Raw genomic sequence first — 27,031 nt, 5'->3', positions numbered from 1 at the left:
TTATTCAACGAAACCTTTCGCCACAAGATGGCGTTGGTACTCTATTCGAAAAAATCCCGACTCGGCGATATAAGGTGTCCAGCTTGTTTATTTTCTTTAAGGGTCTATAAGGTTTATCTCTTCGAAAACTCACAATAACCAAGTATCTATGGTGTAGTGGTTATCACTTCCGCCTAACACGCGGAAGGTGTCAGGTTCGAGCCCTGATAGATACATGTTTTGACCATCGTGATTAGACATAGTAATAAGCTAGATCTCTTCGAAAACTCACAATAACCAAGTATCTATGGTGTAGTGGTTATCACGTCCGCTTTACACGCGGAAGGTGTCAGGTTCGAGCCCTGATGGATACATGTTTTGACCATCGTGATAAGACGTAGTAATAAGCTAGATCTCTTCGAAAACTTAAATAAACACGTATCTATGGTGTAGTGGTTATCACGTCCGCCTAACACGCGGAAGGTCCCAGGTTCGAGCCCTGGTAGATACATGTTTTGACCATCGTGATTAGACATGGTAATAAGCTAGATCTCTTCGAAAACTCACAATAACCAAGTATCTATGGTGTAGTGGTTATCACGTCCGCTTTACACGCGGAAGGTGTCAGGTTCGAGCCCTGATGGATACATGTTTTGACCATCGTGATAAGACGTAGTAATAAGCTAGATCTCTTCGAAAACTTAAATAAACACGTATCTATGGTGTAGTGGTTATCACGTCCGCTTTACACGCGGAAGGTGTCAGGTTCGAGCCCTGATGGATACATGTTTTAACCATCGTGATAAGACATAGTAATAAGCTAGATCTCTTCGAAAACTTAAATTAACACGTATCTATGGTGTAGTGGTTATCACGTCCGCCTAACACGCGGAAGGTCCCAGGTTCGTGCCCTGATAGATACATGTTTTGACCATCGTGATTAGACATAATAATAAGGTAGATCTCTTCGAAAACTCACAATAACCAAGTATCTATGGTGTAGTGGTTATCACGTCCGCCCAACACGCGGAAGGTCCCAGGTTCGAGCCCTGATAGATACATGTTTTGACCATCGTGATTAGGCATAGTAATAAGCTAGATCTCTTCGAAAACTTAAATGAACACGTATCTATGGTGTAGTGGTTATCACGTCCGCTTTACACGCGGAAGGTGTCAGGTTCGAGCCCTGATGGATACATGTTTTAACCATCGTGATTAGACATAGTAATAAGCTAGATCTCTTCGAAAACTTAAATTAACACGTATCTATGGTGTAGTGGTTATCACGTCCGCTTTATACGCGGAAGGTTCCAGGTTCGAGCCCTGGTAGATACATGTTTTGACCATCGTGATTAGACATAATAATAAGGTACATCTCTTCGAAAACTCACAATAACCAAGTATCTATGGTGTAGTGGTTATCACGTCTGCCTAACACGCGGAATGTCTCAGGTTCGAGCCCTGATAGATACATGTTTTGACCATTGTGATTAGACATAGTAATAAGCTAGATCTCTTCGAAAACTTAAATTAACACGTATCTATGGTGTAGTGGTTATCACGTCCGCCTTACACGCGGAAGGTCCCAGGTTCGTGCCCTGATAGATACATGTTTTGACCATCGTGATTAGACATAGTAATAAGCTAGATCTCTTCGAAAACTTAAATTAACAAGTATCTATGGTGTAGTGGTTATCACGTCCGCCTAACACGCGGAAGGTCCCAGGTTCGAGCCCTGATAGATACATTTTTGACCATCGTGATTAGACATAGTAATAAGCTAGATCTCTTCGAAAACTCACAATAGCCAAGTATCTATGGTGTAGTGGTTATCACTTCCGCCTAACACGCGGAAGGTGTCAGGTTCGAGCCCTGATAGATACATGTTTTGACCATCGTGTTTAGACATAGTAATAAGCTAGATCTCTTCGAAAACTTAAATTAACACGTATCTATGGTGTAGTGGTTATCACGTCCGCTTTACACGCGGAAGGTCCCAGGTTCGAGCCCTGGTAGATACATGTTTTGACCATCGTGATTAGACATAATAATAAGGTTGATCTCTTCGAAAACTCACAGTAACCAAGTATCTATGGTGTAGTGGTTTTCACGTCCGCCTAACACGCGGAAGGTCCCAGGTTCGAGCCCTGATAGATACATGTTTTGACCATCGTGATTAGACATAGTTATAAGCTGGATCTCTTAGAAAACTTTATATTAACACGTATCTATGTAGTGGTTATCACGTCTGCCTAACACGCTGAAGGTTCCAGGTTTGAGCGCTGGTTGGGATATGTTTTGACCATCGTGATTAGACATAATAATAAGGTAGATCTCTTCGAAAACTCCCATTAGCCAAGTATCTATGGTGTAGTGGTTATCACGTCCGCCTAACACGCGAAAGGTGTCAGGTTCGAGCCCTGATAGATACATGTTTTGACCATCGTGATTAGACATAGTGATAAGCTGGATCTCTTCGAAAACTTTATATTAACACGTATCTATGGTGTGGTGGTTATCACGTCCGCCTAACACGCGAAAGGTGTCAGGTTCGAGCCCTGATAGATACATGTTTTGACCATCGTGATTAGACATAGTAATAAGCTGGATCTCTTCGAAAACTTTATATTAACACGTATCTATGGTGTGGTGGTTATCACGTCCGCCTGACACGCGGAAGGCCCCAGGTTCGAGCCCTGGTAGATACATGGTTTGACAATCGTGATTAGACATAATAATAAGGTAGATCTCTTCGAAAACTCCCATTAGCCAAGTATCTATGGTGTAGTGGTTATCACGTCCGCCTAACACGCGCAAGGTCCCAGGTTCGAGCCCTGATAGATTTATGTTTTGACCATCGTGATTAGACATAGTAATAAGCTACATCTCTTCGAAAACTCACAACAGCCAAGTATCTATGGTGTAGTGGTTATCACGTCCGCCTGACACGCGGAAGGTCCCAGGTTCGAGCCCTGATAGACACATGTTTTGACCATCGTGATTAGACATAGTAATAAGCTAGATCTCTTCGAAAACTCACAATAACCAAGTATCTATGGTGTAGTGGTTATCACGTCCGCTTTACACGCGGAAGGTGTCAGGTTCGAGCCCTGATGGATACATGTTTTGACCATCGTGATTAGACATAGTAATAAGCTAGATCTCTTCGAAAACTTAAATTAACCCGTATCTATGGTGTAGTGGTTATCACGTCCGCTTTACACGCGGAAGGTCCCAGGTTCGAGCCCTGGTAGATACATGTTTTGACCATCGTGATTAGACATAATAATAAGGTAGATCTCTTCGAAAACTCACAATAACCAAGTATCTATGGTGTAGTGGTTATCACGTCCGCCCAACACGCGGAAGGTCCCAGGTTCGAGCCCTGATAGATACATGTTTTGACCATCGTGATTAGACATAGTAATAAGCTAGATCTCTTCGAAAACTTAAATAAACACGTATCTATGGTGTAGTGGTTATCACGTCCGCTTTACACGCGGAATGTCTCAGGTTCGAGCCCTGGTAGATACATGTTTTGACCATCGTGATTAGACATAATAATAAGGTAGATCTCTTCGAAAACTCACAATAGCCAAGTATCTATGGTGTAGTGGTTATCACGTGCGCTTTACACGCGGAAGGTCTCAGGTTCGAGCCCTGATAGATACATGTTTTGACCATTGTGATTAGACATAGTAATAAGCTAGATCTCTTCGAAAACTTAAATTGACACGTATCTATGGTGTAGTGGTTATCACGTCCGCTTTACACGCGGAAGGTCCCAGGTTCGAGCCCTGGTAGATACATGTTTTGACCATCGTGATTAGACATAATAATAAGGTAGATCTCTTCGAAAACTCACAATAACCTAGTATCTATGGTGTAGTGGTTATCACGTGCGCCTAACACGTGGAAGGTCTCAGGTTCGAGCCCTGATAGATACATGTTTTGACTATTGTGATTAGACATAGTAATAAGCTAGATCTCTTCGAAAACTTAAATTAACAAGTATCTATGGTGTAGTGGTTATCACGTCCGCCTAACACGCGGAAGGTCCCAGGTTCGAGCCCTGATAGATACATGTTTTGACCATCGTGATTAGACATAGTTATAAGCTGGATCTCTTAGAAAACTTTATATTAACACGTATCTATGGTGTAGTGGTTATCACGTCTGCCTAACACGCTGAAGGTCCCAGGTTTGAGAGCTGGTTGGGATATGTTTTGACCATCGTGATTAGACATAATAATAAGGTAGATCTCTTCGAAAACTCCCATTAGCCAAGTATCTATGGTGTAGTGGTTATCACGTCCGCCTAACACGCGAAAGGTGTCAGGTTCGAGCCCTGATAGATACATGTTTTGACCATCGTGATTAGACATAGTGATAAGCTGGATCTCTTCGAAAACTTTATATTTACACGTATCTATGGTGTGGTGGTTATCACGTCCGCCTAACACGCGAAAGGTGTCAGGTCTGAGCCATGATAGATACATGTTTTGACCATCGTGATTATACATAGTAATAAGCTGGATCTCTTCGAAAACTTAAATAAACACGTATCTATGGTGTAGTGGTTATCACGTCCGCTTTACACGCGGAATGTCTCAGGTTCGAGCCCTGGTAGATACATGTTTTGACCATCGTGATTAGACATAATAATAAGGTAGATCTCTTCGAAAACTCACAATAGCCAAGTATCTATGGTGTAGTGGTTATCACGTGCGCTTTACACGCGGAAGGTCTCAGGTTCGAGCCCTGATAGATACATGTTTTGACCATTGTGATTAGACATAGTAATAAGCTAGATCTCTTCGAAAACTTAAATTGACACGTATCTATGGTGTAGTGGTTATCACGTCCGCTTTACACGCGGAAGGTCCCAGGTTCGAGCCCTGGTAGATACATGTTTTGACCATCGTGATTAGACATAATAATAAGGTAGATCTCTTCGAAAACTCACAATAACCTAGTATCTATGGTGTAGTGGTTATCACGTGCGCCTAACACGTGGAAGGTCTCAGGTTCGAGCCCTGATAGATACATGTTTTGACTATTGTGATTAGACATAGTAATAAGCTAGATCTCTTCGAAAACTTAAATTAACAAGTATCTATGGTGTAGTGGTTATCACGTCCGCCTAACACGCGGAAGGTCCCAGGTTCGAGCCCTGATAGATACATGTTTTGACCATCGTGATTAGACATAGTTATAAGCTGGATCTCTTAGAAAACTTTATATTAACACGTATCTATGGTGTAGTGGTTATCACGTCTGCCTAACACGCTGAAGGTCCCAGGTTTGAGAGCTGGTTGGGATATGTTTTGACCATCGTGATTAGACATAATAATAAGGTAGATCTCTTCGAAAACTCCCATTAGCCAAGTATCTATGGTGTAGTGGTTATCACGTCCGCCTAACACGCGAAAGGTGTCAGGTTCGAGCCCTGATAGATACATGTTTTGACCATCGTGATTAGACATAGTGATAAGCTGGATCTCTTCGAAAACTTTATATTTACACGTATCTATGGTGTGGTGGTTATCACGTCCGCCTAACACGCGAAAGGTGTCAGGTCTGAGCCATGATAGATACATGTTTTGACCATCGTGATTATACATAGTAATAAGCTGGATCTCTTCGAAAACTTTATATTAACACGTATCTATGGTGTGGTGGTTATCACGTCCGCCTGACACGCGGAAGGTCCCAGGTTCGAGCCCTGGTAGATACATGGTTTGACAATCGTGATTAGACATAATAATAAGGTAGATCTCTTCGAAAGCTCACAATAACCAAGTATCTATGGTGTAGTAGTTATCACGTCCGCTTAACACGCGGAAGGTCCCAGGTTCGAGCCCTGATAGATTTATGTTTTGACCATCGTGATTAGACATAGTAATAAGCTACATCTCTTCGAAAACTCACAACAGCCAAGAATCTATGGTGTAGTGGTTATCACGTCCGCCTGACACGCGGAAGGTCCCAGGTTCGAGCCCTGATAGATACATGTTTTGACCATCGTGATTAGACATAGTAATAAGCTAGATCTCTTCGAAAACTCACGATAACCAAGTATCTATGGTGTAGTGGTTATCACGTCCGCTTTACACGCGGAAGGTGTCAGGTTCGAGCCCTGATGGATACATGTTTTGACCATCGTGATTAGACATAGTAATAAGCTAGATCTCTTCGAAAACTTAAATTAACACGTATCTATGGTGTAGTGGTTATCACGTCCGCTTTACACGCGGAAGGTCCCAGGTTCGAGCCCTGGTAGATACATGTTTTGACCATCGTGATTAGACATAATAATAAGGTAGATCTCTTCGAAAACTCACAATAACCAAGTATCTATGGTGTAGTGGTTATCACGTCCGCCCAACACGCGGAAGGTCCCAGGTTCGAGCCCTGGTAGATACATGTTTTGACTATCGTGATTAGACATAATAATAAGGTAGATCTCTTCGAAAACTCACAATAGCCAAGTATCTATGGTGTAGTGGTTATCACGTCCGCTTTACACGCGGAAGGTCCCAGGTTCGAGCCCTGGTAGATACATGTTTTGACCATCGTGATTAGACATAATAATAAGGTAGATCTCTTCGAAAACTCACAATAACCAAGTATCTATGGTGTAGTGGTTATCACGTGCGCCTAACACGTGGAAGGTCTCAGGTTCGAGCCCTGATAGATACATGTTTTGACTATTGTGATTAGACATAGTAATAAGCTAGATCTCTTCGAAAACTTAAATTAACAAGTATCTATGGTGTAGTGGTTATCACGTCCGCCTAACACGCGGAAGGTCCCAGGTTCGAGCCCTGATAGATACATGTTTTGACCATCGTGATTAGACATAGTTATAAGCTGGATCTCTTAGAAAACTTTATATTAACACGTATCTATGGTGTAGTGGTTATCACGTCTGCCTAACACGCTGAAGGTCCCAGGTTTGAGAGCTGGTTGGGATATGTTTTGACCATCGTGATTAGACATAATAATAAGGTAGATCTCTTCGAAAACTCCCATTAGCCAAGTATCTATGGTGTAGTGGTTACCACGTCCGCCTAACACGCGAAAGGTGTCAGGTTCGAGCCCTGATAGATACATGTTTTGACCATCGTGATTAGACATAGTGATAAGCTGGATCTCTTCGAAAACTTTATATTTACACGTATCTATGGTGTGGTGGTTATCACGTCCGCCTAACACGCGAAAGGTGTCAGGTCTGAGCCCTGATAGATACATGTTTTGACCATCGTGATTAGACATATTAATAAGCTGGATCTCTTCGAAAACTTTATATTAACACGTATCTATGGTGTGGTGGTTATCACGTCCGCCTGACACGCGGAAGGTCCCAGGTTCGAGCCCTGGTAGATACATGGTTTGACAATCGTGATTAGACATAATAATAAGGTAGATCTCTTCGAAAGCTCACAATAACCAAGTATCTATGGTGTAGTAGTTATCACGTCCGCTTAACACGCGGAAGGTCTCAGGTTCGAGCCCTGATAGATACATGTTTCGACCATTGTGATTAGACATAGTAATAAGCTAGATCTCTTCGAAAACTTAAATTAACACGTATCTATGGTGTAGTGGTTATCACGTCCGCTTTACACGCGGAAGTTCCCAAGTTCGAGCCCTGGTAGATACATGTTTTGACCATCGTGATTAGACATAATAATAAGGTAGATCTCTTCGAAAACTCACGATAACCAAGTATCTATGGTGTAGTGGTTATCACGTCCGCTTTACACGCGGAAGGTGTCAGGTTCGAGCCCTGATGGATACATGTCTTGACCATCGTGATAGACACAGTAATAAGCTAGATCTCTTCGAAAACTTAAATTAACACGTATCTATGGTGTAGTGGTTATCACGTCCGCTTTACACGCGGAAGGTCCCAGGTTCGTGCCCTGATAGATACATGTTTTGACCATCGTGATTAGACATAGTAATAAGCTAGATCTCTTCGAAAACTCACAATAACCAAGTATCTATGGTGTAGTGGTTATCACGTCCGCTTTACACGCGGAAGGTGTCAGGTTCGAGCCCTGATGGATACATGTTTTGACCATCGTGATAGACATAGTAATAAGCTAGATCTCTTCGAAAACTTAAATTAACACGTATCTATGGTGTAGTGGTTATCACGTCCGCTTTACACGCGGAAGGTCCCAGGTTCGAGCCCTGGTAGATACATGTTTTGACCATCGTGATTAGACATAATAATAAGGTAGATCTCTTCGAAAACTCACAATAACCAAGTATCTATGGTGTAGTGGTTATCACGTCCGACTAACACGCGGAAGGTCCCAGGTTCGTGCCCTGATAGATAAATGTTTTGACCATCGTGATTAGACATAGTTATAAGCTAGATCTCTTCGAAAACTTAAATTAACACGTATCTATGGTGTAGTAGTTATCACGTCCGCCTAACACGCGGAAGGTCCCAGGTTCGAGCCCTGATAGATACATGTTTTGACCATCGTGATTAGACATAGTAAAAGCTAGATCTCTTCGAAAACTTAAATTAACACGTATCTATGGTGTAGTAGTTATCACGTCCGCCTAACACGCGGAAGGTGTCCGGTTCGAGACCTGATAGACACATGTTTTGACCATCGTGATTAGACATAGTAATAAGCTAGATCTCTTCGAAAACTCACAATAACCAAGTATCTATGGTGTAGTGGTTATCACGTCCGCTTTACACGCGGAAGGTGTCAGGTTCGAGCCCTGATGGATACATGTTTTGACCATCGTGATTAGACATAGTAATAAGCTAGATCTCTTCGAAAACTCACAATAGCCAATCATCTATGGTGTAGTGGTTATCACGTCCGCCTAACACGCGGAAGGTGTCAGGTTCGAGCCCTGATAGACACATGTTTTGACCATCGTGATAGACATAGTAATAAGCTAGATCTCTTCGAAAACTTTATATTAACACGTATCTATGGTGTGGTGGTTATCACGTCCGCCTGACACGCGGAAGGTCCCAGGTTCGAGCCCTGGTAGATACATGGTTTGACAATCGTGATTAGACATAATAATAAGGTAGATCTCTTGGAAAGCTCACAATAACCAAGTATCTATGGTGTAGTAGTTATCACGTCCGCTTAACACGCGGAAGGTCCCAGGTTCGAGCCCTGATAGATTTATGTTTTGACCATCGTGATTAGACATAGTAATAAGCTACATCTCTTCGAAAACTCACAATAACCAAGTATCTATGGTGTAGTGGTTATCACGTCCGCCTGACACGCGGAAGGTCCCAGGTTCGAGCCCTGATAGATACATGTTTTGACCATCGTGATTAGACATAGTAATAAGCTAGATCTCTTCGAAAACTCACAATAACCAAGTATCTATGGTGTAGTGGTTATCACGTCCGCTTTACACGCGGAAGGTGTCAGGTTCGAGCCCTGATGGATACATGTTTTGACCATCGTGATTAGACATAGTAATAAGCTAGATCTCTTCGAAAACTTAAATTAACACGTATCTATGGTGTAGTGGTTATCACGTCCGCTTTACACGCGGAAGGTCCCAGGTTCCAGCCCTGGTAGATACATGTTTTGACCATCGTGATTAGACATAATAATAAGGTAGATCTCTTCGAAAACTCACAATAACCAAGTATCTATGGTGTAGTGGTTATCACGTCCGCCCAACACGCGGAAGGTCCCAGGTTCGAGCCCTGGTAGATACATGTTTTGACCATCGTGATTAGACATAATAATAAGGTAGATCTCTTCGAAAACTCACAATAGCCAAGTATCTATGGTGTAGTGGTTATCACGTGCGCTTTACACGCGGAAGGTCTCAGGTTCGAGCCCTGATAGATACATGTTTTGACCATTGTGATTAGACATAGTAATAAGCTAGATCTCTTCGAAAACTTAAATTGACACGTATCTATGGTGTAGTGGTTATCACGTCCGCTTTACACGCGGAAGGTCCCAGGTTCGAGCCCTGGTAGATACATGTTTTGACCATCGTGATTAGACATAATAATAAGGTAGATCTCTTCGAAAACTCACAATAACCTAGTATCTATGGTGTAGTGGTTATCACGTGCGCCTAACACGTGGAAGGTCTCAGGTTCGAGCCCTGATAGATACATGTTTTGACTATTGTGATTAGACATAGTAATAAGCTAGATCTCTTCGAAAACTTAAATTAACAAGTATCTATGGTGTAGTGGTTATCACGTCCGCCTAACACGCGGAAGGTCCCAGGTTCGAGCCCTGATAGATACATGTTTTGACCATCGTGATTAGACATAGTTATAAGCTGGATCTCTTAGAAAACTTTATATTAACACGTATCTATGGTGTAGTGGTTATCACGTCTGCCTAACACGCTGAAGGTCCCAGGTTTGAGAGCTGGTTGGGATATGTTTTGACCATCGTGATTAGACATAATAATAAGGTAGATCTCTTCGAAAATTCCCATTAGCCAAGTATCTATGGTGTAGTGGTTATCACGTCCGCCTAACACGCGAAAGGTGTCAGGTTCGAGCCCTGATAGATACATGTTTTGACCATCGTGATTAGACATAGTGATAAGCTGGATCTCTTCGAAAACTTTATATTAACACGTATCTATGGTGTGGTGGTTATCACGTCCGCCTGACACGCGGAAGGTCCCAGGTTCGAGCCCTGGTAGATACATGGTTTGACAATCGTGATTAGACATAATAATAAGGTAGATCTCTTCGAAAGCTCACAATAACCAAGTATCTATGGTGTAGTAGTTATCACGTCCGCTTAACACGCGGAAGGTCTCAGGTTCGAGCCCTGATAGATACATGTTTCGACCATAGTGATTAGACATAGTAATAAGCTAGATCTCTTCGAAAACTTAAATTAACACGTATCTATGGTGTAGTGGTTATCACGTCCGCTTTACACGCGGAAGTTCCCAGGTTCGAGCCCTGGTAGATACATGTTTTGACCATCGTGATTAGACATAATAATAAGGTAAATCTCTTCGAAAACTCACGATAACCAAGTATCTATGGTGTAGTGGTTATCACGTCCGACTAACACGCGGAAGGTCCCAGGTTCGTGCCCTGATAGATACATGTTTTGACCATCGTGATTAGACATAGTAATTAGCTAGATCTCTTCGAAAACTCACAATAACCAAGTATCTATGGTGTAGTGGTTATCACGTCCGCTTTACACGCGGAAGGTGTCAGGTTCGAGCCCTGATGGATACATGTTTTGACCATCGTGATAGACATAGTAATAAGCTAGATCTCTTCGAAAACTTAAATTAACACGTATCTATGGTGTAGTGGTTATCACGTCCGCTTTACACGCGGAAGGTCCCAGGTTCGAGCCCTGGTAGATACATGTTTTGACCATCGTGATTAGACATAATAATAAGGTAGATCTCTTCGAAAACTCACAATAACCAAGTATCTATGGTGTAGTGGTTATCACGTCCGACTAACACGCGGAAGGTCCCAGGTTCGTGCCCTGATAGATACATGTTTTGACCATCGTGATTAGACATAGTTATAAGCTAGATCTCTTCGAAAACTTAAATTAACACGTATCTATGGTGTAGTAGTTATCACGTCCGCCTAACACGCGGAAGGTCTCAGGTTCGTGCCCTGATAGATACATGTTTTGACCATCGTGATTAGACATAGTAATAAGCTAGATCTCTTCGAAAACTTAAATTAACACGTATCTATGGTGTAGTAGTTATCACGTCCGCCTAACACGCGGAAGGTCCCAGGTTCGAGCCCTGATAGATACATGTTTTGACCATCGTGATTAGACATAGTAAAAGCTAGATCTCTTCGAAAACTTAAATTAACACGTATCTATGGTGTAGTAGTTATCACGTCCGCCTAACACGCGGAAGGTCCCAGGTTCGAGCCCTGATAGATACATGTTTTGACCATCGTGATTAGACATAGTAATAAGCTAGATCTCTTCGAAAACTCACAATAGCCAATCATCTATGGTGTAGTGGTTATCACGTCCGCCTAACACGCGGAAGGTGTCAGGTTCGAGCCCTGATAGACACATGTTTTGACCATCGTGATTAGACATAGTAATAAGCTAGATCTCTTTGAAAACTCACAATAACCAAGTATCGATGGTGTAGTGGTTATCACGTCCGCTTTACACGCGGAAGGTGTCAGGTTCGAGCCCTGATAGACACATGTTTTGACCATCGTGATAGACATAGTAATAAGCTAGATCTCTTCGAAAACTTTATATTAACACGTATCTATGTTGTGGTGGTTATCACGTCCGCCTGACACGCGGAAGGTCCCAGGTTCGAGCCCTGGTAGATACATGGTTTGACAATCGTGATTAGACATAATAATAAGGTAGATCTCTTGGAAAGCTCACAATAACCAAGTATCTATGGTGTAGTAGTTATCACGTCCGCTTAACACGCGGAAGGTCCCAGGTTCGAGCCCTGATAGATTTATGTTTTGACCATCGTGATTAGACATAGTAATAAGCTACATCTCTTCGAAAACTCACAATAACCAAGTATCTATGGTGTAGTGGTTATCACGTCCGCCTGGCACGCGGAAGGTCCCAGGTTCGAGCCCTGATAGATACATGTTTTGACCATCGTGATTAGACATAGTAATAAGCTAGATCTCTTCGAAAACTCACAATAACCAAGTATCTATGGTGTAGTGGTTATCACGTCCGCTTTACACGCGGAAGGTGTCAGGTTCGAGCCCTGATGGATACATGTTTTGACCATCGTGATTAGACATAGTAATAAGCTAGATCTCTTCGAAAACTTAAATTAACACGTATCTATGGTGTAGTGGTTATCACGTCCGCTTTACACGCGGAAGGTCCCAGGTTCGAGCCCTGGTAGATACATGTTTTGACCATCGTGATTAGACATAATAATAAGGTAGATCTCTTCGAAAACTCACAATAACCAAGTATCTATGGTGTAGTGGTTATCACGTCCGCCCAACACGCGGAAGGTCCCAGGTTCGAGCCCTGGTAGATACATGTTTTGACCATCGTGATTAGACATAATAATAAGGTAGATCTCTTCGAAAACTCACAATAGCCAAGTATCTATGGTGTAGTGGTTATCACGTGCGCTTTACACGCGGAAGGTCTCAGGTTCGAGCCCTGATAGATACATGTTTTGACCATTGTGATTAGACATAGTAATAAGCTAGATCTCTTCGAAAACTTAAATTGACACGTATCTATGGTGTAGTGGTTATCACGTCCGCTTTACACGCGGAAGGTCCCAGGTTCGAGCCCTGGTAGATACATGTTTTGACCATCGTGATTAGACATAATAATAAGGTAGATCTCTTCGAAAACTCACAATAACCTAGTATCTATGGTGTAGTGGTTATCACGTGCGCCTAACACGTGGAAGGTCTCAGGTTCGAGCCCTGATAGATACATGTTTTGACTATTGTGATTAGACATAGTAATAAGCTAGATCTCTTCGAAAACTTAAATTAACAAGTATCTATGGTGTAGTGGTTATCACGTCCGCCTAACACGCGGAAGGTCCCAGGTTCGAGCCCTGATAGATACATGTTTTGACCATCGTGATTAGACATAGTTATAAGCTGGATCTCTTAGAAAACTTTATATTAACACGTATCTATGGTGTAGTGGTTATCACGTCTGCCTAACACGCTGAAGGTCCCAGGTTTGAGAGCTGGTTGGGATATGTTTTGACCATCGTGATTAGACATAATAATAAGGTAGATCTCTTCGAAAATTCCCATTAGCCAAGTATCTATGGTGTAGTGGTTATCACGTCCGCCTAACACGCGAAAGGTGTCAGGTTCGAGCCCTGATAGATACATGTTTTGACCATCGTGATTAGACATAGTGATAAGCTGGATCTCTTCGAAAACTTTATATTTACACGTATCTATGGTGTGGTGGTTATCACGTCCGCCTAACACGCGAAAGGTGTCAGGTCTGAGCCCTGATAGATACATGTTTTGACCATCGTGATTAGACATAGTAATAAGCTGGATCTCTTCGAAAACTTTATATTAACACGTATCTATGGTGTGGTGGTTATCACGTCCGCCTGACACGCGGAAGGTCCCAGGTTCGAGCCCTGGTAGATACATGGTTTGACAATCGTGATTAGACATAATAATAAGGTAGATCTCTTCGAAAGCTCACAATAACCAAGTATCTATGGTGTAGTAGTTATCACGTCCGCTTTACACGCGGAAGGTGTCAGGTTCGAGCCCTGATGGATACATGTTTTGACCATCGTGATAGACATAGTAATAAGCTAGATCTCTTCGAAAACTTAAATTAACACGTATCTATGGTGTAGTGGTTATCACGTCCGCTTTACACGCGGAAGGTCCCAGGTTCGAGCCCTGGTAGATACATGTTTTGACCATCGTGATTAGACATAATAATAAGGTAGATCTCTTCGAAAACTCACAATAACCAAGTATCTATGGTGTAGTGGTTATCACGTCCGACTAACACGCGGAAGGTCCCAGGTTCGTGCCCTGATAGATACATGTTTTGACCATCGTGATTAGACATAGTTATAAGCTAGATCTCTTCGAAAACTTAAATTAACACGTATCTATGGTGTAGTAGTTATCACGTCCGCCTAACACGCGGAAGGTCTCAGGTTCGTGCCCTGATAGATACATGTTTTGACCATCGTGATTAGACATAGTAATAAGCTAGATCTCTTCGAAAACTTAAATTAACACGTATCTATGGTGTAGTAGTTATCACGTCCGCCTAACACGCGGAAGGTCCCAGGTTCGAGCCCTGATAGATACATGTTTTGACCATCGTGATTAGACATAGTAAAAGCTAGATCTCTTCGAAAACTTAAATTAACACGTATCTATGGTGTAGTAGTTATCACGTCCGCCTAACACGCGGAAGGTCCCAGGTTCGAGCCCTGATAGATACATGTTTTGACCATCGTGATTAGACATAGTAATAAGCTAGATCTCTTCGAAAACTCACAATAGCCAATCATCTATGGTGTAGTGGTTATCACGTCCGCCTAACACGCGGAAGGTGTCAGGTTCGAGCCCTGATAGACACATGTTTTGACCATCGTGATTAGACATAGTAATAAGCTAGATCTCTTTGAAAACTCACAATAACCAAGTATCGATGGTGTAGTGGTTATCACGTCCGCTTTACACGCGGAAGGTGTCAGGTTCGAGCCCTGATAGATACATGTTTTGACCATCGTGATTAGACATAGTAATAAGCTAGATCTCTTCGAAAACTCACAATAACCAAGTATCTATGGTGTAGTGGTTATCACGTCCGCTTTACACGCGGAAGGTGTCAGGTTCGAGCCCTGATGGATACATGTTTTGACCATCGTGATTAGACATAGTAATAAGCTAGATCTCTTCGAAAACTCACAATAGCCAATCATCTATGGTGTAGTGGTTATCACGTCCGCCTAACACGCGGAAGGTGTCAGGTTCGAGCCCTGATAGACACATGTTTTGACCATCGTGATAGACATAGTAATAAGCTAGATCTCTTCGAAAACTTAAATTAACACGTATCTATGGTGTAGTGGTTATCACGTCCGCTTTACACGCGGAAGGTCCCAGGTTCGAGCCCTGGTAGATACATGTTTTGACCATCGTGATTAGACATAATAATAAGGTAGATCTCTTCGAAAACTCACAATAACCAAGTATCTATGGTGTAGTGGTTATCACGTCCGACTAACACGCGGAAGGTCCCAGGTTCGTGCCCTGATAGATACATGTTTTGACCATCGTGATTAGACATAGTTATAAGCTAGATCTCTTCGAAAACTTAAATTAACACGGATCTATGGTGTAGTAGTTATCACGTCCGCCTAACACGCGGAAGGTCTCAGGTTCGTGCCCTGATAGATACATGTTTTGACCATCGTGATTAGACATAGTAATAAGCTAGATCTCTTCGAAAACTTAAATTAACACGTATCTATGGTGTAGTAGTTATCACGTCCGCCTAACACGCGGAAGGTCCCAGGTTCGAGCCCTGATAGATACATGTTTTGACCATCGTGATTAGACATAGTAAAAGCTAGATCTCTTCGAAAACTTAAATTAACACGTATCTATGGTGTAGTAGTTATCACGTCCGCCTAACACGCGGAAGGTCCCAGGTTCGAGCCCTGATAGATACATGTTTTGACCATCGTGATTAGACATAGTAATAAGCTAGATCTCTTCGAAAACTCACAATAGCTAATCATCTATGGTGTAGTGGTTATCACGTCCGCCTAACACGCGGAAGGTGTCAGGTTCGAGCCCTGATAGATACATGTTTTGACCATCGTGATTAGACATAGTAATAAGCTAGATCTCTTTGAAAACTCACAATAACCAAGTATCGATGGTGTAGTGGTTATCACGTCCGCTTTACACGCGGAAGGTGTCAGGTTCGAGCCCTGATGGATACATGTTTTGACCATCGTGATTAGACATAGTAATAAGCTAGATCTCTTCGAAAACTCACAATAGCCAATCATCTATGGTGTAGTGGTTATCACGTCCGCCTAACACGCGGAAGGTGTCAGGTTCGAGCCCTGATAGACACATGTTTTGACCATCGTGATTAGACATAGTAATAAGCTAGATCTCTTTGAAAACTCACAATAACCAAGTATCGATGGTGTAGTGGTTATCACGTCCGCTTTACACGCGGAAGGTGTCAGGTTCGAGCCCTGATAGATACATGTTTTGACCATCGTGATTAGACATAGTAATAAGCTAGATCTCTTCGAAAACTCACAATAACCAAGTATCTATGGTGTAGTGGTTATCACGTCCGCTTTACACGCGGAAGGTGTCAGGTTCGAGCCCTGATGGATACATGTTTTGACCATCGTGATTAGACATAGTAATAAGCTAGATCTCTTCGAAAACTTAAATTAACACGTATCTATGGTGTAGTGGTTATCACGTCCGCTTTACACGCGGAAGGTCCCAGGTTCGAGCCCTGGTAGATACATGTTTTGACCATCGTGATTAGACATAATAATAAGGTAGATCTCTTCGAAAACTCACAATAACCAAGTATCTATGGTGTAGTAGTTATCACGTCCGCCTAACACGCGGAAGGTCTCAGGTTCGTGCCCTGATAGATACATGTTTTGACCATCGTGATTAGACATAGTAATAAGCTAGATCTCTTCGAAAACTCACAATAGCCAAGTATCTATGGTGTAGTGGTTATCACGTCCGCCTAACACGCGAAAGGTGTCAGGTTCGAGCCCTGATAGATACATGTTTTGACCATCGTGATTAGACATAGTGATAAGCTGGATCTCTTCGAAAACTTTATATTTACACGTATCTATGGTGTGGTGGTTATCACGTCCGCCTAACACGCGAAAGGTGTCAGGTCTGAGCCCTGATAGATACATGTTTTGACCATCGTGATTAGACATAGTAATAAGCTGGATCTCTTCGAAAACTTTATATTAACACGTATCTATGGTGTAGTGGTTATCACGTCCGCCTGACACGCGGAAGGTCCCAGGTTCGAGCCCTGGTAGATACATGGTTTGACAATCGTGATTAGACATAATAATAAGGTAGATCTCTTCGAAAGCTCACAATAACCAAGTATCTATGGTGTAGTGGTTATCACGTCCGCCTAACACGCGGAAGGTCCCAGGTTCGAGCCCTGATAGATACATGTTTTGACCATCGTGATTAGACATAGTTATAAGCTGGATCTCTTAGAAAACTTTCTATTAACACGTATCTATGGTGTAGTGGTTATCACGTCTGCCTAACACGCTGAAGGTCCCAGGTTTGAGAGCTGGTTGGGATATGTTTTGACCATCGTGATTAGACATAATAATAAGGTAGATCTCTTCGAAAACTCCCATTAGCCAAGTATCTATGGTGTAGTGGTTATCACGTCCGCCTAACACGCGAAAGGTGTCAGGTTCGAGCCCTGATAGATACATGTTTTGACCATCGTGATTAGACATAGTGATAAGCTGGATCTCTTCGAAAACTTTATATTTACACGTATCTATGGTGTGGTGGTTATCACGTCCGCCTAACACGCGAAAGGTGTCAGGTCTGAGCCCTGATAGATACATGTTTTGACCATCGTGATTAGACATAGTAATAAGCTGGATCTCTTCGAAAACTTTATATTAACACGTATCTATGGTGTGGTGGTTATCACGTCCGCCTAACACGCGAAAGGTGTCAGGTCTGAGCCCTGATAGATACATGTTTTGACCATCGTGATTAGACATAGTAATAAGCTGGATCTCTTCGAAAACTTTATATTAACACGTATCTATGGTGTAGTGGTTATCACGTCCGCCTGACACGCGGAAGGTCCCAGGTTCGAGCCCTGGTAGATACATGGTTTGACAATCGTGATTAGACATAGTAATAAGCTAGATCTCTTCGAAAACTCACAATAACCAAGTATCTATGGTGTAGTGGTTATCACGTCCGATTTACACGCGGAAGGTGTCAGGTTCGAGCCCTGATGGATACATGTTTTGACCATCGTGATTAGACATAGTAATAAGCTAGATCTCTTCGAAAACTCACAATAGCCAATCATCTATGGTGTAGTGGTTATCACGTCCGCCTAACACGCGGAAGGTGTCAGGTTCGAGCCCTGATAGACACATGTTTTGACCATCGTGATTAGACATAGTAATAAGCTAGATCTCTTTGAAAACTCACAATAACCAAGTATCGATGGTGTAGTGGTTATCACGTCCGCTTTACACGCGGAAGGTGTCAGGTTCGAGCCCTGATAGATACATGTTTTGACCATCGTGATTAGACATAGTAATAAGCTAGATCTCTTCGAAAACTCACAATAACCAAGTATCTATGGTGTAGTGGTTATCACGTCCGCTTTACACGCGGAAGGTGTCAGGTTCGAGCCCTGATGGATACATGTTTTGACCATCGTGATTAGACATAGTAATAAGCTAGATCTCTTCGAAAATTTAAATTAACACGTATCTATGGTGTAGTGGTTATCACGTCCGCTTTACACGCGGAAGGTCCCAGGTTCGAGCCCTGGTAGATACATGTTTTGACCATCGTGATTAGACATAATAATAAGGTAGATCTCTTCGAAAACTCACAATAACCAAGTATCTATGGTGTAGTAGTTATCACGTCCGCCTAACACGCGGAAGGTCTCAGGTTCGTGCCCTGATAGATACATGTTTTGACCATCGTGATTAGACATAGTAATAAGCTAGATCTCTTCGAAAACTCACAATAGCCAAGTATCTATGGTGTAGTGGTTATCACGTCCGCCTAACACGCGAAAGGTGTCAGGTTCGAGCCCTGATAGATACATGTTTTGACCATCGTGATTAGACATAGTGATAAGCTGGATCTCTTCGAAAACTTTATATTTACACGTATCTATGGTGTGGTGGTTATCACGTCCGCCTAACACGCGAAAGGTGTCAGGTCTGAGCCCTGATAGATACATGTTTTGACCATCGTGATTAGACATAGTAATAAGCTGGATCTCTTCGAAAACTTTATATTAACACGTATCTATGGTGTAGTGGTTATCACGTCCGCCTGACACGCGGAAGGTCCCAGGTTCGAGCCCTGGTAGATACATGGTTTGACAATCGTGATTAGACATAATAATAAGGTAGATCTCTTCGAAAGCTCACAATAACCAAGTATCTATGGTGTAGTGGTTATCACGTCCGCCTAACACGCGGAAGGTCCCAGGTTCGAGCCCTGATAGATACATGTTTTGACCATCGTGATTAGACATAGTTATAAGCTGGATCTCTTAGAAAACTTTCTATTAACACGTATCTATGGTGTAGTGGTTATCACGTCTGCCTAACACGCTGAAGGTCCCAGGTTTGAGAGCTGGTTGGGATATGTTTTGACCATCGTGATTAGTTATAATAATAAGGTAGATCTCTTCGAAAACTCCCATTAGCCAATTATCTATGGTGTAGTGGTTATCACGTCCGCCTAACACGCGAAAGGTGTCAGGTTCGAGCCCTGATAGATACATGTTTTGACCATCGTGATTAGACATAGTGATAAGCTGGATCTCTTCGAAAACTTTATATTTACACGTATCTATGGTGTGGTGGTTATCACGTCCGCCTAACACGCGAAAGGTGTCAGGTCTGAGCCCTGATAGATACATGTTTTGACCATCGTGATTAGACATAGTAATAAGCTGGATCTCTTCGAAAACTTTATATTAACACGTATCTATGGTGTGGTGGTTATCACGTCCGCCTAACACGCGAAAGGTGTCAGGTCTGAGCCCTGATAGATACATGTTTTGACCATCGTGATTAGACATAGTAATAAGCTGGATCTCTTCGAAAACTTTATATTAACACGTATCTATGGTGTAGTGGTTATCACGTCCGCCTGACACGCGGAAGGTCCCAGGTTCGAGCCCTGGTAGATACATGGTTTGACAATCGTGATTAGACATAGTAATAAGCTAGATCTCTTCGAAAACTCACAATAACCAAGTATCTATGGTGTAGTGGTTATCACGTCCGATTTACACGCGGAAGGTGTCAGGTTCGAGCCCTGATGGATACATGTTTTGACCATCGTGATTAGACATAGTAATAAGCTAGATCTCTTCGAAAACTCACAATAGCCAATCATCTATGGTGTAGTGGTTATCACGTCCGCCTAACACGCGGAAGGTGTCAGGTTCGAGCCCTGATAGACACATGTTTTGACCATCGTGATTAGACATAGTAATAAGCTAGATCTCTTTGAAAACTCACAATAACCAAGTATCGATGGTGTAGTGGTTATCACGTCCGCTTTACACGCGGAAGGTGTCAGGTTCGAGCCCTGATAGATACATGTTTTGACCATCGTGATTAGACATAGTAATAAGCTAGATCTCTTCGAAAACTCACAATAACCAAGTATCTATGGTGTAGTGGTTATCACGTCCGCTTTACACGCGGAAGGTGTCAGGTTCGAGCCCTGATGGATACATGTTTTGACCATCGTGATTAGACATAGTAATAAGCTAGATCTCTTCGAAAACTTAAATTAACACGTATCTATGGTGTAGTGGTTATCACGTCCGCTTTACACGCGGAAGGTCCCAGGTTCGAGCCCTGGTAGATACATGTTTTGACCATCGTGATTAGACATAATAATAAGGTAGATCTCTTCGAAAACTCACAATAACCAAGTATCTATGGTGTAGTAGTTATCACGTCCGCCTAACACGCGGAAGGTCTCAGGTTCGTGCCCTGATAGATACATGTTTTGACCATCGTGATTAGACATAGTAATAAGCTAGATCTCTTCGAAAACTCACAATAGCCAAGTATCTATGGTGTAGTGGTTATCACGTCCGCCTAACACGCGAAAGGTGTCAGGTTCGAGCCCTGATAGATACATGTTTTGACCATCGTGATTAGACATAGTGATAAGCTGGATCTCTTCGAAAACTTTATATTTACACGTATCTATGGTGTGGTGGTTATCACGTCCGCCTAACACGCGAAAGGTGTCAGGTCTGAGCCCTGATAGATACATGTTTTGACCATCGTGATTAGACATAGTAATAAGCTGGATCTCTTCGAAAACTTTATATTAACACGTATCTATGGTGTAGTGGTTATCACGTCCGCCTGACACGCGGAAGGTCCCAGGTTCGAGCCCTGGTAGATACATGGTTTGACAATCGTGATTAGACATAATAATAAGGTAGATCTCTTCGAAAGCTCACAATAACCAAGTATCTATGGTGTAGTGGTTATCACGTCCGCCTAACACGCGGAAGGTCCCAGGTTCGAGCCCTGATAGATACATGTTTTGACCATCGTGATTAGACATAGTTATAAGCTGGATCTCTTAGAAAACTTTCTATTAACACGTATCTATGGTGTAGTGGTTATCACGTCTGCCTAACACGCTGAAGGTCCCAGGTTTGAGAGCTGGTTGGGATATGTTTTGACCATCGTGATTAGACATAATAATAAGGTAGATCTCTTCGAAAACTCCCATTAGCCAAGTATCTATGGTGTAGTGGTTATCACGTCCGCCTAACACGCGAAAGGTGTCAGGTTCGAGCCCTGATAGATACATGTTTTGACCATCGTGATTAGACATAGTGATAAGCTGGATCTCTTCGAAAACTTTATATTTACACGTATCTATGGTGTGGTGGTTATCACGTCCGCCTAACACGCGAAAGGTGTCAGGTCTGAGCCCTGATAGATACATGTTTTGACCATCGTGATTAGACATAGTAATAAGCTGGATCTCTTCGAAAACTTTATATTAACACGTATCTATGGTGTGGTGGTTATCACGTCCGCCTAACACGCGAAAGGTGTCAGGTCTGAGCCCTGATAGATACATGTTTTGACCATCGTGATTAGACATAGTAATAAGCTGGATCTCTTCGAAAACTTTATATTAACACGTATCTATGGTGTAGTGGTTATCACGTCCGCCTGACACGCGGAAGGTCCCAGGTTCGAGCCCTGGTAGATACATGGTTTGACAATCGTGATTAGACATAATAATAAGGTAGATCTCTTCGAAAGCTCACAATAACCAAGTATCTATGGTGTAGTGGTTATCACGTCCGCCTAACACGCGGAAGGTCCCAGGTTCGAGCCCTGATAGATACATGTTTTGACCATCGTGATTAGACATAGTTATAAGCTGGATCTCTTAGAAAACTTTCTATTAACACGTATCTATGGTGTAGTGGTTATCACGTCTGCCTAACACGCTGAAGATCCCAGGTTTGAGAGCTGGTTGGGATATGTTTTGACCATCGTGATTAGACATAATAATAAGGTAGATCTCTTCGAAAACTCCCATTAGCCAAGTATCTATGGTGTAGTGGTTATCACGTCCGCCTAAAACGCGAAAGGTGTCAGGTTCGAGCCCTGATAGATACATGTTTTGACCATCGTGATTAGACATAGTGATAAGCTGGATCTCTTCGAAAACTTTATATTTACACGTATCTATGGTGTAGTGGTTATCACGTCCGCCTAACAAGCGGAAGGTGTCAGGTTCGAGCCCTGATAGATACATGTTTTGACCATCGTGATTAGACATAGTAATAAGCTAGATCTCTTTGAAAACTCACAATAACCAAGTATCGATGGTGTAGTGGTTATCACGTCCGCTTTACACGCGGAAGGTGTCAGGTTCGAGCCCTGATAGATACATGTTTTGACCATCGTGATTAGACATAGTAATAAGCTAGATCTCTTCGAAAACTCACAATAACCAAGTATCTATGGTGTAGTGGTTATCACGTCCGCTTTACACGCGGAAGGTGTCAGGTTCGAGCCCTGATGGATACATGTTTTGACCATCGTGATTAGACATAGTAATAAGCTAGATCTCTTCGAAAACTCACAATAGCCAATCATCTATGGTGTAGTGGTTATCACGTCCGCCTAACACGCGGAAGGTGTCAGGTTCGAGCCCTGATAGACACATGTTTTGACCATCGTGATTAGACATAGTAATAAGCTAGATCTCTTTGAAAACTCACAATAACCAAGTATCGATGGTGTAGTGGTTATCACGTCCGCTTTACACGCGGAAGGTGTCAGGTTCGAGCCCTGATAGATACATGTTTTGACCATCGTGATTAGACATAGTAATAAGCTAGATCTCTTCGAAAACTCACAATAACCAAGTATCTATGGTGTAGTGGTTATCACGTCCGCTTTACACGCGGAAGGTGTCAGGTTCGAGCCCTGATGGATACATGTTTTGACCATCGTGATTAGACATAGTAATAAGCTAGATCTCTTCGAAAATTTAAATTAACACGTATCTATGGTGTAGTGGTTATCACGTCCGCTTTACACGCGGAAGGTCCCAGGTTCGAGCCCTGGTAGATACATGTTTTGACCATCGTGATTAGACATAATAATAAGGTAGATCTCTTCGAAAACTCACAATAACCAAGTATCTATGGTGTAGTAGTTATCACGTCCGCCTAACACGCGGAAGGTCTCAGGTTCGTGCCCTGATAGATACATGTTTTGACCATCGTGATTAGACATAGTAATAAGCTAGATCTCTTCGAAAACTCACAATAGCCAAGTATCTATGGTGTAGTGGTTATCACGTCCGCCTAACACGCGAAAGGTGTCAGGTTCGAGCCCTGATAGATACATGTTTTGACCATCGTGATTAGACATAGTGATAAGCTGGATCTCTTCGAAAACTTTATATTTACACGTATCTATGGTGTGGTGGTTATCACGTCCGCCTAACACGCGAAAGGTGTCAGGTCTGAGCCCTGATAGATACATGTTTTGACCATCGTGATTAGACATAGTAATAAGCTGGATCTCTTCGAAAACTTTATATTAACACGTATCTATGGTGTAGTGGTTATCACGTCCGCCTGACACGCGGAAGGTCCCAGGTTCGAGCCCTGGTAGATACATGGTTTGACAATCGTGATTAGACATAATAATAAGGTAGATCTCTTCGAAAGCTCACAATAACCAAGTATCTATGGTGTAGTGGTTATCACGTCCGCCTAACACGCGGAAGGTCCCAGGTTCGAGCCCTGATAGATACATGTTTTGACCATCGTGATTAGACATAGTTATAAGCTGGATCTCTTAGAAAACTTTCTATTAACACGTATCTATGGTGTAGTGGTTATCACGTCTGCCTAACACGCTGAAGGTCCCAGGTTTGAGAGCTGGTTGGGATATGTTTTGACCATCGTGATTAGTTATAATAATAAGGTAGATCTCTTCGAAAACTCCCATTAGCCAAGTATCTATGGTGTAGTGGTTATCACGTCCGCCTAACACGCGAAAGGTGTCAGGTTCGAGCCCTGATAGATACATGTTTTGACCATCGTGATTAGACATAGTGATAAGCTGGATCTCTTCGAAAACTTTATATTTACACGTATCTATGGTGTGGTGGTTATCACGTCCGCCTAACACGCGAAAGGTGTCAGGTCTGAGCCCTGATAGATACATGTTTTGACCATCGTGATTAGACATAGTAATAAGCTGGATCTCTTCGAAAACTTTATATTAACACGTATCTATGGTGTGGTGGTTATCACGTCCGCCTAACACGCGAAAGGTGTCAGGTCTGAGCCCTGATAGATACATGTTTTGACCATCGTGATTAGACATAGTAATAAGCTGGATCTCTTCGAAAACTTTATATTAACACGTATCTATGGTGTAGTGGTTATCACGTCCGCCTGACACGCGGAAGGTCCCAGGTTCGAGCCCTGGTAGATACATGGTTTGACAATCGTGATTAGACATAGTAATAAGCTAGATCTCTTCGAAAACTCACAATAACCAAGTATCTATGGTGTAGTGGTTATCACGTCCGATTTACACGCGGAAGGTGTCAGGTTCGAGCCCTGATGGATACATGTTTTGACCATCGTGATTAGACATAGTAATAAGCTAGATCTCTTCGAAAACTCACAATAGCCAATCATCTATGGTGTAGTGGTTATCACGTCCGCCTAACACGCGGAAGGTGTCAGGTTCGAGCCCTGATAGACACATGTTTTGACCATCGTGATTAGACATAGTAATAAGCTAGATCTCTTTGAAAACTCACAATAACCAAGTATCGATGGTGTAGTGGTTATCACGTCCGCTTTACACGCGGAAGGTGTCAGGTTCGAGCCCTGATAGATACATGTTTTGACCATCGTGATTAGACATAGTAATAAGCTAGATCTCTTCGAAAACTCACAATAACCAAGTATCTATGGTGTAGTGGTTATCACGTCCGCTTTACACGCGGAAGGTGTCAGGTTCGAGCCCTGATGGATACATGTTTTGACCATCGTGATTAGACATAGTAATAAGCTAGATCTCTTCGAAAACTTAAATTAACACGTATCTATGGTGTAGTGGTTATCACGTCCGCTTTACACGCGGAAGGTCCCAGGTTCGAGCCCTGGTAGATACATGTTTTGACCATCGTGATTAGACATAATAATAAGGTAGATCTCTTCGAAAACTCACAATAACCAAGTATCTATGGTGTAGTAGTTATCACGTCCGCCTAACACGCGGAAGGTCTCAGGTTCGTGCCCTGATAGATACATGTTTTGACCATCGTGATTAGACATAGTAATAAGCTAGATCTCTTCGAAAACTCACAATAGCCAAGTATCTATGGTGTAGTGGTTATCACGTCCGCCTAACACGCGAAAGGTGTCAGGTTCGAGCCCTGATAGATACATGTTTTGACCATCGTGATTAGACATAGTGATAAGCTGGATCTCTTCGAAAACTTTATATTTACACGTATCTATGGTGTGGTGGTTATCACGTCCGCCTAACACGCGAAAGGTGTCAGGTCTGAGCCCTGATAGATACATGTTTTGACCATCGTGATTAGACATAGTAATAAGCTGGATCTCTTCGAAAACTTTATATTAACACGTATCTATGGTGTAGTGGTTATCACGTCCGCCTGACACGCGGAAGGTCCCAGGTTCGAGCCCTGGTAGATACATGGTTTGACAATCGTGATTAGACATAATAATAAGGTAGATCTCTTCGAAAGCTCACAATAACCAAGTATCTATGGTGTAGTGGTTATCACGTCCGCCTAACACGCGGAAGGTCCCAGGTTCGAGCCCTGATAGATACATGTTTTGACCATCGTGATTAGACATAGTTATAAGCTGGATCTCTTAGAAAACTTTCTATTAACACGTATCTATGGTGTAGTGGTTATCACGTCTGCCTAACACGCTGAAGGTCCCAGGTTTGAGAGCTGGTTGGGATATGTTTTGACCATCGTGATTAGACATAATAATAAGGTAGATCTCTTCGAAAACTTCCATTAGCCAAGTATCTATGGTGTAGTGGTTATCACGTCCGCCTAACACGCGAAAGGTGTCAGGTTCGAGCCCTGATAGATACATGTTTTGACCATCGTGATTAGACATAGTGATAAGCTGGATCTCTTCGAAAACTTTATATTTACACGTATCTATGGTGTGGTGGTTATCACGTCCGCCTAACACGC

General features: G+C 42.5%; 59 non-coding genes across 59 annotated transcripts; all 59 read left to right on the top strand.

Moving 5' to 3' along the window:
- Positions 1-417: 417 nt before the first annotated feature.
- On the top strand, positions 418-490 carry TRNAV-AAC (transfer RNA valine (anticodon AAC)). The gene has a single exon. It is a non-coding gene; the product is annotated as a tRNA-Val (tRNA).
- A 751-nt stretch (positions 491-1,241) lies between these two features.
- On the top strand, positions 1,242-1,314 carry TRNAI-UAU (transfer RNA isoleucine (anticodon UAU)). Its single transcript has one exon. It is a non-coding gene; the product is annotated as a tRNA-Ile (tRNA).
- Positions 1,315-1,653: 339 nt separating this feature from the next.
- TRNAV-AAC (transfer RNA valine (anticodon AAC)) lies at positions 1,654-1,726 on the top strand. Its single transcript has one exon. It is a non-coding gene; the product is annotated as a tRNA-Val (tRNA).
- Positions 1,727-1,927: 201 nt separating this feature from the next.
- On the top strand, positions 1,928-2,000 carry TRNAV-UAC (transfer RNA valine (anticodon UAC)). Its single transcript has one exon. It is a non-coding gene; the product is annotated as a tRNA-Val (tRNA).
- Positions 2,001-2,614: 614 nt separating this feature from the next.
- Positions 2,615-2,687, top strand: TRNAV-GAC (transfer RNA valine (anticodon GAC)). Its single transcript has one exon. It is a non-coding gene; the product is annotated as a tRNA-Val (tRNA).
- Positions 2,688-2,890: 203 nt separating this feature from the next.
- TRNAV-GAC (transfer RNA valine (anticodon GAC)) lies at positions 2,891-2,963 on the top strand. Its single transcript has one exon. It is a non-coding gene; the product is annotated as a tRNA-Val (tRNA).
- A 202-nt stretch (positions 2,964-3,165) lies between these two features.
- On the top strand, positions 3,166-3,238 carry TRNAV-UAC (transfer RNA valine (anticodon UAC)). Its single transcript has one exon. It is a non-coding gene; the product is annotated as a tRNA-Val (tRNA).
- Positions 3,239-3,715: 477 nt separating this feature from the next.
- On the top strand, positions 3,716-3,788 carry TRNAV-UAC (transfer RNA valine (anticodon UAC)). The gene has a single exon. It is a non-coding gene; the product is annotated as a tRNA-Val (tRNA).
- A 202-nt stretch (positions 3,789-3,990) lies between these two features.
- TRNAV-AAC (transfer RNA valine (anticodon AAC)) lies at positions 3,991-4,063 on the top strand. The gene has a single exon. It is a non-coding gene; the product is annotated as a tRNA-Val (tRNA).
- Positions 4,064-4,816: 753 nt separating this feature from the next.
- Positions 4,817-4,889, top strand: TRNAV-UAC (transfer RNA valine (anticodon UAC)). The gene has a single exon. It is a non-coding gene; the product is annotated as a tRNA-Val (tRNA).
- Positions 4,890-5,091: 202 nt separating this feature from the next.
- Positions 5,092-5,164, top strand: TRNAV-AAC (transfer RNA valine (anticodon AAC)). Its single transcript has one exon. It is a non-coding gene; the product is annotated as a tRNA-Val (tRNA).
- Positions 5,165-5,643: 479 nt separating this feature from the next.
- On the top strand, positions 5,644-5,716 carry TRNAV-GAC (transfer RNA valine (anticodon GAC)). Its single transcript has one exon. It is a non-coding gene; the product is annotated as a tRNA-Val (tRNA).
- Positions 5,717-5,919: 203 nt separating this feature from the next.
- Positions 5,920-5,992, top strand: TRNAV-GAC (transfer RNA valine (anticodon GAC)). Its single transcript has one exon. It is a non-coding gene; the product is annotated as a tRNA-Val (tRNA).
- Positions 5,993-6,194: 202 nt separating this feature from the next.
- TRNAV-UAC (transfer RNA valine (anticodon UAC)) lies at positions 6,195-6,267 on the top strand. The gene has a single exon. It is a non-coding gene; the product is annotated as a tRNA-Val (tRNA).
- Positions 6,268-6,332: 65 nt separating this feature from the next.
- On the top strand, positions 6,333-6,405 carry TRNAV-AAC (transfer RNA valine (anticodon AAC)). Its single transcript has one exon. It is a non-coding gene; the product is annotated as a tRNA-Val (tRNA).
- Positions 6,406-6,470: 65 nt separating this feature from the next.
- Positions 6,471-6,543, top strand: TRNAV-UAC (transfer RNA valine (anticodon UAC)). Its single transcript has one exon. It is a non-coding gene; the product is annotated as a tRNA-Val (tRNA).
- A 202-nt stretch (positions 6,544-6,745) lies between these two features.
- TRNAV-AAC (transfer RNA valine (anticodon AAC)) lies at positions 6,746-6,818 on the top strand. The gene has a single exon. It is a non-coding gene; the product is annotated as a tRNA-Val (tRNA).
- A 479-nt stretch (positions 6,819-7,297) lies between these two features.
- TRNAV-GAC (transfer RNA valine (anticodon GAC)) lies at positions 7,298-7,370 on the top strand. The gene has a single exon. It is a non-coding gene; the product is annotated as a tRNA-Val (tRNA).
- Positions 7,371-8,120: 750 nt separating this feature from the next.
- Positions 8,121-8,193, top strand: TRNAV-UAC (transfer RNA valine (anticodon UAC)). The gene has a single exon. It is a non-coding gene; the product is annotated as a tRNA-Val (tRNA).
- A 751-nt stretch (positions 8,194-8,944) lies between these two features.
- On the top strand, positions 8,945-9,017 carry TRNAV-GAC (transfer RNA valine (anticodon GAC)). The gene has a single exon. It is a non-coding gene; the product is annotated as a tRNA-Val (tRNA).
- A 203-nt stretch (positions 9,018-9,220) lies between these two features.
- On the top strand, positions 9,221-9,293 carry TRNAV-GAC (transfer RNA valine (anticodon GAC)). Its single transcript has one exon. It is a non-coding gene; the product is annotated as a tRNA-Val (tRNA).
- Positions 9,294-9,495: 202 nt separating this feature from the next.
- TRNAV-UAC (transfer RNA valine (anticodon UAC)) lies at positions 9,496-9,568 on the top strand. The gene has a single exon. It is a non-coding gene; the product is annotated as a tRNA-Val (tRNA).
- Positions 9,569-9,633: 65 nt separating this feature from the next.
- Positions 9,634-9,706, top strand: TRNAV-AAC (transfer RNA valine (anticodon AAC)). The gene has a single exon. It is a non-coding gene; the product is annotated as a tRNA-Val (tRNA).
- A 202-nt stretch (positions 9,707-9,908) lies between these two features.
- TRNAV-UAC (transfer RNA valine (anticodon UAC)) lies at positions 9,909-9,981 on the top strand. The gene has a single exon. It is a non-coding gene; the product is annotated as a tRNA-Val (tRNA).
- A 202-nt stretch (positions 9,982-10,183) lies between these two features.
- On the top strand, positions 10,184-10,256 carry TRNAV-AAC (transfer RNA valine (anticodon AAC)). The gene has a single exon. It is a non-coding gene; the product is annotated as a tRNA-Val (tRNA).
- Positions 10,257-10,597: 341 nt separating this feature from the next.
- Positions 10,598-10,670, top strand: TRNAV-GAC (transfer RNA valine (anticodon GAC)). Its single transcript has one exon. It is a non-coding gene; the product is annotated as a tRNA-Val (tRNA).
- Positions 10,671-10,872: 202 nt separating this feature from the next.
- TRNAV-UAC (transfer RNA valine (anticodon UAC)) lies at positions 10,873-10,945 on the top strand. The gene has a single exon. It is a non-coding gene; the product is annotated as a tRNA-Val (tRNA).
- Positions 10,946-11,284: 339 nt separating this feature from the next.
- Positions 11,285-11,357, top strand: TRNAV-UAC (transfer RNA valine (anticodon UAC)). Its single transcript has one exon. It is a non-coding gene; the product is annotated as a tRNA-Val (tRNA).
- Positions 11,358-12,245: 888 nt separating this feature from the next.
- Positions 12,246-12,318, top strand: TRNAV-GAC (transfer RNA valine (anticodon GAC)). Its single transcript has one exon. It is a non-coding gene; the product is annotated as a tRNA-Val (tRNA).
- A 203-nt stretch (positions 12,319-12,521) lies between these two features.
- Positions 12,522-12,594, top strand: TRNAA-GGC (transfer RNA alanine (anticodon GGC)). The gene has a single exon. It is a non-coding gene; the product is annotated as a tRNA-Ala (tRNA).
- A 202-nt stretch (positions 12,595-12,796) lies between these two features.
- Positions 12,797-12,869, top strand: TRNAV-UAC (transfer RNA valine (anticodon UAC)). Its single transcript has one exon. It is a non-coding gene; the product is annotated as a tRNA-Val (tRNA).
- Positions 12,870-12,934: 65 nt separating this feature from the next.
- On the top strand, positions 12,935-13,007 carry TRNAV-AAC (transfer RNA valine (anticodon AAC)). Its single transcript has one exon. It is a non-coding gene; the product is annotated as a tRNA-Val (tRNA).
- Positions 13,008-13,209: 202 nt separating this feature from the next.
- TRNAV-UAC (transfer RNA valine (anticodon UAC)) lies at positions 13,210-13,282 on the top strand. Its single transcript has one exon. It is a non-coding gene; the product is annotated as a tRNA-Val (tRNA).
- A 202-nt stretch (positions 13,283-13,484) lies between these two features.
- TRNAV-AAC (transfer RNA valine (anticodon AAC)) lies at positions 13,485-13,557 on the top strand. Its single transcript has one exon. It is a non-coding gene; the product is annotated as a tRNA-Val (tRNA).
- Positions 13,558-14,036: 479 nt separating this feature from the next.
- On the top strand, positions 14,037-14,109 carry TRNAV-GAC (transfer RNA valine (anticodon GAC)). Its single transcript has one exon. It is a non-coding gene; the product is annotated as a tRNA-Val (tRNA).
- A 201-nt stretch (positions 14,110-14,310) lies between these two features.
- On the top strand, positions 14,311-14,383 carry TRNAV-UAC (transfer RNA valine (anticodon UAC)). Its single transcript has one exon. It is a non-coding gene; the product is annotated as a tRNA-Val (tRNA).
- Positions 14,384-15,546: 1,163 nt separating this feature from the next.
- TRNAV-UAC (transfer RNA valine (anticodon UAC)) lies at positions 15,547-15,619 on the top strand. The gene has a single exon. It is a non-coding gene; the product is annotated as a tRNA-Val (tRNA).
- A 1,302-nt stretch (positions 15,620-16,921) lies between these two features.
- Positions 16,922-16,994, top strand: TRNAV-UAC (transfer RNA valine (anticodon UAC)). Its single transcript has one exon. It is a non-coding gene; the product is annotated as a tRNA-Val (tRNA).
- A 479-nt stretch (positions 16,995-17,473) lies between these two features.
- Positions 17,474-17,546, top strand: TRNAV-GAC (transfer RNA valine (anticodon GAC)). Its single transcript has one exon. It is a non-coding gene; the product is annotated as a tRNA-Val (tRNA).
- A 65-nt stretch (positions 17,547-17,611) lies between these two features.
- On the top strand, positions 17,612-17,684 carry TRNAV-AAC (transfer RNA valine (anticodon AAC)). Its single transcript has one exon. It is a non-coding gene; the product is annotated as a tRNA-Val (tRNA).
- A 617-nt stretch (positions 17,685-18,301) lies between these two features.
- On the top strand, positions 18,302-18,374 carry TRNAV-GAC (transfer RNA valine (anticodon GAC)). The gene has a single exon. It is a non-coding gene; the product is annotated as a tRNA-Val (tRNA).
- Positions 18,375-18,990: 616 nt separating this feature from the next.
- Positions 18,991-19,063, top strand: TRNAV-UAC (transfer RNA valine (anticodon UAC)). Its single transcript has one exon. It is a non-coding gene; the product is annotated as a tRNA-Val (tRNA).
- Positions 19,064-19,542: 479 nt separating this feature from the next.
- TRNAV-GAC (transfer RNA valine (anticodon GAC)) lies at positions 19,543-19,615 on the top strand. The gene has a single exon. It is a non-coding gene; the product is annotated as a tRNA-Val (tRNA).
- Positions 19,616-19,680: 65 nt separating this feature from the next.
- Positions 19,681-19,753, top strand: TRNAV-AAC (transfer RNA valine (anticodon AAC)). Its single transcript has one exon. It is a non-coding gene; the product is annotated as a tRNA-Val (tRNA).
- Positions 19,754-20,370: 617 nt separating this feature from the next.
- On the top strand, positions 20,371-20,443 carry TRNAV-GAC (transfer RNA valine (anticodon GAC)). The gene has a single exon. It is a non-coding gene; the product is annotated as a tRNA-Val (tRNA).
- A 616-nt stretch (positions 20,444-21,059) lies between these two features.
- TRNAV-UAC (transfer RNA valine (anticodon UAC)) lies at positions 21,060-21,132 on the top strand. The gene has a single exon. It is a non-coding gene; the product is annotated as a tRNA-Val (tRNA).
- A 479-nt stretch (positions 21,133-21,611) lies between these two features.
- TRNAV-GAC (transfer RNA valine (anticodon GAC)) lies at positions 21,612-21,684 on the top strand. Its single transcript has one exon. It is a non-coding gene; the product is annotated as a tRNA-Val (tRNA).
- A 65-nt stretch (positions 21,685-21,749) lies between these two features.
- TRNAV-AAC (transfer RNA valine (anticodon AAC)) lies at positions 21,750-21,822 on the top strand. Its single transcript has one exon. It is a non-coding gene; the product is annotated as a tRNA-Val (tRNA).
- Positions 21,823-22,439: 617 nt separating this feature from the next.
- On the top strand, positions 22,440-22,512 carry TRNAV-GAC (transfer RNA valine (anticodon GAC)). Its single transcript has one exon. It is a non-coding gene; the product is annotated as a tRNA-Val (tRNA).
- A 65-nt stretch (positions 22,513-22,577) lies between these two features.
- TRNAV-AAC (transfer RNA valine (anticodon AAC)) lies at positions 22,578-22,650 on the top strand. The gene has a single exon. It is a non-coding gene; the product is annotated as a tRNA-Val (tRNA).
- Positions 22,651-22,853: 203 nt separating this feature from the next.
- TRNAF-AAA (transfer RNA phenylalanine (anticodon AAA)) lies at positions 22,854-22,926 on the top strand. Its single transcript has one exon. It is a non-coding gene; the product is annotated as a tRNA-Phe (tRNA).
- Positions 22,927-22,991: 65 nt separating this feature from the next.
- TRNAV-AAC (transfer RNA valine (anticodon AAC)) lies at positions 22,992-23,064 on the top strand. The gene has a single exon. It is a non-coding gene; the product is annotated as a tRNA-Val (tRNA).
- A 754-nt stretch (positions 23,065-23,818) lies between these two features.
- Positions 23,819-23,891, top strand: TRNAV-UAC (transfer RNA valine (anticodon UAC)). The gene has a single exon. It is a non-coding gene; the product is annotated as a tRNA-Val (tRNA).
- A 479-nt stretch (positions 23,892-24,370) lies between these two features.
- Positions 24,371-24,443, top strand: TRNAV-GAC (transfer RNA valine (anticodon GAC)). Its single transcript has one exon. It is a non-coding gene; the product is annotated as a tRNA-Val (tRNA).
- A 65-nt stretch (positions 24,444-24,508) lies between these two features.
- On the top strand, positions 24,509-24,581 carry TRNAV-AAC (transfer RNA valine (anticodon AAC)). The gene has a single exon. It is a non-coding gene; the product is annotated as a tRNA-Val (tRNA).
- A 617-nt stretch (positions 24,582-25,198) lies between these two features.
- TRNAV-GAC (transfer RNA valine (anticodon GAC)) lies at positions 25,199-25,271 on the top strand. Its single transcript has one exon. It is a non-coding gene; the product is annotated as a tRNA-Val (tRNA).
- Positions 25,272-25,887: 616 nt separating this feature from the next.
- TRNAV-UAC (transfer RNA valine (anticodon UAC)) lies at positions 25,888-25,960 on the top strand. Its single transcript has one exon. It is a non-coding gene; the product is annotated as a tRNA-Val (tRNA).
- Positions 25,961-26,439: 479 nt separating this feature from the next.
- TRNAV-GAC (transfer RNA valine (anticodon GAC)) lies at positions 26,440-26,512 on the top strand. Its single transcript has one exon. It is a non-coding gene; the product is annotated as a tRNA-Val (tRNA).
- A 65-nt stretch (positions 26,513-26,577) lies between these two features.
- TRNAV-AAC (transfer RNA valine (anticodon AAC)) lies at positions 26,578-26,650 on the top strand. Its single transcript has one exon. It is a non-coding gene; the product is annotated as a tRNA-Val (tRNA).
- The last annotated feature ends 381 nt before the right edge of the window (positions 26,651-27,031 follow it).

This window comes from Phalangium opilio, unplaced genomic scaffold (genome assembly GCF_054372755.1).
Source record: "Phalangium opilio isolate 3A_F unplaced genomic scaffold, DU_Popi_V2 ptg000094l_1, whole genome shotgun sequence".
Lineage (NCBI taxonomy): Eukaryota > Metazoa > Arthropoda > Arachnida > Opiliones > Phalangiidae > Phalangium > Phalangium opilio.
This window is presented reverse-complemented; position numbering and strand designations above follow the sequence as displayed.